This window comes from Medicago sativa, chromosome 2 (genome assembly GCF_051527215.1).
Source record: "Medicago sativa cultivar Bolivia chromosome 2, Bolivia_mono, whole genome shotgun sequence".
In the NCBI taxonomy this organism is placed as follows: domain Eukaryota; kingdom Viridiplantae; phylum Streptophyta; class Magnoliopsida; order Fabales; family Fabaceae; genus Medicago; species Medicago sativa.
This window is the reverse complement of record NC_140750.1, coordinates 61,542,223-61,548,412: the sequence shown is the minus strand read 5'-3', so window position 1 is coordinate 61,548,412 and position 6,190 is coordinate 61,542,223. Positions and strand designations below refer to the sequence as shown.

The following is a 6,190-nucleotide window of genomic DNA, read 5'->3' as shown; positions in this document are numbered from 1 at the left end:
AGCAAATATAAACATTTGAGTACATAAGTACTCAAGTCAGGCGATAATAAAATCAAAGAATCTCTCTCACAAAATAAAAAACAAGAGCAAAAACTAAACCACCATCAGAAAACCATCTAAACTCCTATTAGGAACACTCAAGCACATCCGAACAAGAGGAAGACTAGGAACATAGCCCCTCAGTCAACCAACCCCTAGACAAATCCGCCGTAAGTCATTATCGGTGCCAATACAAAATGGGTTAAGATCCCACTCATAAAAGGAAAATGTGTAACCAAAATGTTTTCCTAAAAATCATTTCTAAGAGGTGAATTTAACCATATTCACCATCGGGAGCACATACGTCTCCTTTCCCAAAAAAGATATGTGTGTTTCGGGATCTCCACAAGGACCACACAACAGTTTGCCATATTAATAAGAAACCAAACCTCTTCTTTTTCCCCCAACCTAGCTCTAACATTAAACTAAGAAGACTCGTTAAATTTGAAAGTAAAATAAACTTCCACTCCAACCATCTAAACACATGATACCACACCTGACCAAAAAATGGACATCTAATAAAAAGGTGACTTATTATTCAAATGTCTAGTTAATGTTAAAACTTCACTTTGAAGTAGTGAGGCTAAAGTAGTAAAGTATAACACTCAATTTAATTATTATGTGGATAAAATATGTGAGGCTAAAGTATAACACTCAATTTGAAGTAATCACACTAGGTTTGCTCGTAAGCTCTATTTGTAACTACTTATAATTGAGTGTATTGCCTTAAAGTGTGATTTTGGTACAATAATATCAATATTACCTTTAAATTTATTTTCAATTGTTTAAGTTTATCTCATTTCAATAGTTTTAAATACATACTAATTTTTATTCAATTAATATTACACACCAATATTATACTAAATTTAAACTTACAATAAATTAAAACTCAACAAAATCCTCTACCGAAAAAAAAAATTCTACAAAAATCATATATTTTCTTTATTCATTTTTTGAAGAAGAAAGAAGAAGAAGAAGAAATATTTTCTTTATTCATTAAAGTTGCTAGTTATATTTATGCACCGTTGTTTTTGATATTTTCTTTAACAAAAAGGTAACAATACTTTAATGCGATGATAACACGCTTTGAACTTGTCAAAAGTATTTGAAAGCTAATAGAATCATGAATCAAAGTGCGAGAAAATTTGAAATACCAACAATATTACAAATCCAATTATAAGCTTAAAGAACAAGATAATTGATATTTAAGTTAACTATTACATTTAGTAGCACCCACATTGGTATGCCACACACCAAGGAGTTTCAGGTGAGGTACACATATAATGTGGACAATCTGAATGAGTTTCGCAGTTTTCAATATCTGTGATGTCAAATAAGAATAAATGAATGATACTACTAGAAATAGTGAAATTTATATTGTGTATATGATAAAGACAAAAAATTGAAATGGGTGTGAAAAGGGGAATATACCTTCGCTGATTACAGCCAAAATAAGAAAAAGAAAGATGACCAAAACATAAACGAATTTTGGAATTTCAGCCATACTTTATGCCCTTAATTTACATGTAATGAACGTAATAGAAGTTAATAACTTTATAAGTAAAACCCATTATGCTTTGTTAATATTAAATATATTTCTGTCACTTAAAAAGTTGCAAGCCATTCATACAATTAGATATATTAATTTTATTATTATTCTATGTTTCTTACATAATTAGTACATCAATGAGTCATACTTAACTCTAAAGCTCATTCAGTTGATTATTTTACTGTAGTAAATATCTCACTTTTTTTTTTTACAAAGTAAATATCTCACTTAAAAGTCACAATGATGTTAAAGTTTATTCATTTATTTATTCAGTTTCACCGTATAATTTTTTAAAAAAATTTATTTTATCCTTTCATATTTTTTTTACTTATTTATGCTTTCATGATAAGCAAGGGAAAATCCAAAATAAAAACTTAGTATCGAGAATGAAAAGGTCATTTGTATGCATAATGCATCGATGAGGTAAATGCATATTTATCTATAAATTAGAAGTATATCATAGCTAGGGTTTGAAAGTATCAAGTGGTATTTGTTGTCGTGTGCGTAAGTAAAAGTAAGGAAAATAGCTATGAGATGTAATAGGTGCTTTTTGTATGGTCGAGAGGATTCACACCACTATATGTTTGGTTACAAGTTTAACAAAGTGTTTGGAAATACAAAATATTTACTCTCACATATAGGATATACAAATGATTCAAGTACAATGAAGATAATTTTCAAAAACAAAGGATTTAAATTTTGAATTCTATTAAATTATTCTCAGATTTTTCTTGTCTCTTGGTGTTTTTGCACTTAAGATATTTGAAGTTTTGAACTTTGAAAATGAAAAGTGTTTTTTTTTATGGTTAAATATGTTTTTGGTCTCTATAAATATGTCAACATTTCGTTTTAGTCCCTCTAAAAAATTTCTTCAACTTTTAGTCCCTCAAAATTTTTTTATCTTTACTTTTGGTCCCTCCTTTAAAATAAACCCATGTAGAATTCATATTTTTGAATAAAATTTTGCAGAAAAATTCATAATATTATAAGAATCTCTCCCCAAAAAATTAGAATTTTTACCAAAACATGAATTTAATATGAATTTTTATATTTTTGACGGTTAAAAATTCATATTTAATTTGTGTTTTGTTAAAAATTCTAATTTTGTTTGGATTTTTTTGTTGTTGCAATATTCTACACATTTCTGCACAATTTCATTAAAAAATACAAAAATTAACTTAAAAATAGGGACCAAAAGTAGCGATTGAAAATTTTATAGGGACTGGAAGTTGAAGGATAATTTTAGAGGGACTAAAACGAAAAGTTGGTATATTTATAGGACCAAAAACATATTTGACCCTTCTTTTTTTACATGTCTTGTTTTTTTTTTTTTTTTACCTCACCTCCTCATTTGACCAACAATTAAGATGCACAAATAAATCTAGTGGTGTAATAAATATATTTGAAACCACTTCAACACCTTCACCCAAACTTTTGAGACCACCTCACAATGGAAAAAAAAAAAAAGGATCGGCGTTTCCTCCATACTACGACAAAAATGCAATTTCTTGAACTTTCTGCATCCAAAACTCCTCTCTTAGCAAGTTTCAACCTCGCAGGAACAGGGTCAAGAAGCAAAGGCCAAAAGAAAACTAATACTTTAGAAAGAGCCAAACTCTTCGAAAGATAGCCACACACCACCTCCTCTTCTGAACTCATTCCATCCTCCATTAAGCACAAATTCTCAAGTAAAGTATAGCAAGACTTTTCCGAGAAAGCCTCGTTCTCATCTGGTTTCCTCACCCACTCATCCTTCCCCTACCACGTAAAAATCCAACTACCGTGCATATCAAATTAGAATAAGATCGATTTCCCACATAAAAATATCTCTACACCAAGAAAACACCCAAATTACCTGTGCCATATCTACTTTGCCAAAACTCACCCACTTTAATATCTTTATGATTTGATATCGGAAAGAGACACGGAAAAGTAACACAAAGAGGGTCACTTGCCACCAACCTATCATTCCAAAAGTCATTCCCCATCCCACCTCTAACCTTCCTCCCCACTTCTGATTGGAACCAATTTGAACCAACCCTCTCCTCCAAAGATCACAAATTATAATCAAATGTCATCAACACGTCCCCACCCGACTCACCCACACTGCCAACCATTGAGCCATATTTATCTTCTAAAATCATTTTCCACAACGGTATCTCCTCAACAAGGAGCCTCCACCTTCATTCGGCAAGAGCACTAAAATTTATCAATTTAAGATCGCTCACACCTAACACCACCCCCCCCCCCCTTTCGAGTTTCACAAATTCTTCCCTACTTGCCCCAGAGCAAATTTCTTTGAAGTTTGGTTATATCTTTCATCACATTTTCGAACAACTTCAAAAAAGGAAGATAGAATATAGGAACCCAGGTTAAGCACCGAGTTAAGGACAATTCGCCCACCCAAACTAACATATCTATTTCCTCACAGGAGAAACCATTTCCTTAGTCGATCCAACAAAGGTTCCCAAGTTGCCACTTTTCTTAGATTTGCACCCACTGGAATGCTCAAATACTAACCTTCACTACAATTCAATAAATTACACACTATTATCATAAACTCCGAAGACACATTAACTCCAACCAAGAAACTTTTATGGAAATTAATATTTTACCCTGATATCATCTCAAATCCTCTCAATAAAGTCTTCAACGTCCAAAGGTTATCCACTGTCACTTCCACTACTACAAAATTGGGAAAATATAGTGCCCCTTTACTAGCACTTTTATCACGAAAGCGCTATAAATCAAAACACGGAGGCTTTAGATAATGCTTCTTTAAAAAAGCGTTTTCTATGATACAAAGTTTATATAGCATTTTGTTCAAAAAGCCAGCATACGTTCAATAAAAATAATAAATATTTTAAAAAAAAATCAGGCTTAATCGTATATAGTGCTTTTGATGGAAAGTGCTATAAATGAATCAACCTTAAATAGCACTTAGTAAGTGCTACAAAAACTTTGGATTTGGGAGGGTAAACGGTGGAGGAGGGTTAGCTGTAGAGAGAGGTCAGAGGAAAAGATATTTTTGTATGTGCAACTGCTTACTCAATCAGCCGAATGAAATATGTTAATATATAAGCGCTATCTTTCTCAAGCATGTTATAGCGCTTACTAAGCTCAAGGCTGATTCATTTATAGCACTTTTCATCAAACATGTTGTATACGATTAATCCTAATTTTCTTAATATTTATTATTTTTGTTGAACCTATGCTGGCTATGCTGGTGCTTTTTGAACAAAACTCTATATATAAACTCAGTATTGTAGGATTTATAGTGTTTTCGTTGAATTTTAATTTTTAAAATAAGTTGGTATCTGACCCAAAAACGTTTCAAATTCTAATTATTGAACATTCTGACTTGAACCCAAGTTCTTTGACCTGATAAAACTTCAAAAATCAAAATCCATTCCATTATTACTAGATGTTCCCAGAAGTTCACATTTAATCCATTTTTCCTTTTTTGCGTGATTAATTAATTCAATCCATTTTTCCTTTTTTGCATGATTAATTACCTTAATTTTTGTATTGGCATCCAACAACTATTTGTTCTCGAGGAATCGAGTTCATGTTCCTTTTGGTGCTTGAAATACCAAATCTTCTTAAAATGTTAACACAATATATATAGAAGTGCTATAAACACTCTTTTTCTAACATTTTCTCCAATAATTTTTTTTATTGAAGTGTTATATATACAGCGAAAAGACGGGCTCGTCTTTCTTTTTATTGCGCTAAGACATGTAATTTAGAACGGTATTTTATAGGAAATTTTGATATAAATATTATAAATATAAATATAAATATTTGTGATTTTCAAATTGAACAAATTCAAAAAAAAATCATGTTTATCTTTTTCAATGACCACAATAATTTAACAAATATAATATAAATCTTTATCGTTTTTAATATCACTAACAATATAACATTAATATAGAAAATTTTATTTAAGGGTATAACTGAAATTATAAATAATCCATCCCAAAATCTCTATCTCATTCATATATAGTATAGAAAATTGTTTCTTTTATTTTTTTTTTTTGTGGTGGCCGAGGTTCGAACCCCTTTTTTTTTTTTTGGTGGTGGCCGAGGTTCAAACCCCGGACCTTGCATATTTTATGCATTGTCCATACCAACTGAGCTAAGCTCGCGACGACATATTTTATGCATTGTTTCTATTGTAGTGGTATATTTTCTATTTTAATCGTATTTAACTTTTTTAATTAAAATTTAAAACAATATTATTAAAGGAAAAAATAGTGAATGAAATAGTTTAAAGGAAGGGTAAAATAGGTGATAAAAAAAGTTGACTAACACTACAAGAAAATATCAGTATTACTACCAAATTATTGCTACGGTCATGTGTTCAAGTAAATTAGTGGTTGATTGAATGTGCTTTTACGACTAATAGTTGTTCGTTCCTTTTTACAGCATTTGTTTAGTTTTTTATTTTATTTTTAATTAATTCAAAAGATATTCTTTCAGAATTTTATTCAGAATAAAAAACATTTTTAATACCCAAAACATTTTATATCAATAGTATATATATAAAGTAAGGTTTTTTATGCCACGTGTCGCTTCCACGTTTATTCTCAATATTTTTAT

The 6,190-nt window shown here is 30.4% G+C and overlaps 1 long non-coding RNA gene across 1 annotated transcript; it reads right to left on the bottom strand.

Moving 5' to 3' along the window:
* Positions 1-1,131: 1,131 nt before the first annotated feature.
* Positions 1,132-1,708, bottom strand: LOC146949416 (uncharacterized). The gene is made up of 2 exons (XR_015027254.1): positions 1,471-1,708; positions 1,132-1,360 (listed from the first exon to the last, which is right to left on the bottom strand). It is a non-coding gene; the product is annotated as an uncharacterized LOC146949416 (long non-coding RNA).
* Between the last annotated feature and the right edge of the window lie 4,482 nt (positions 1,709-6,190).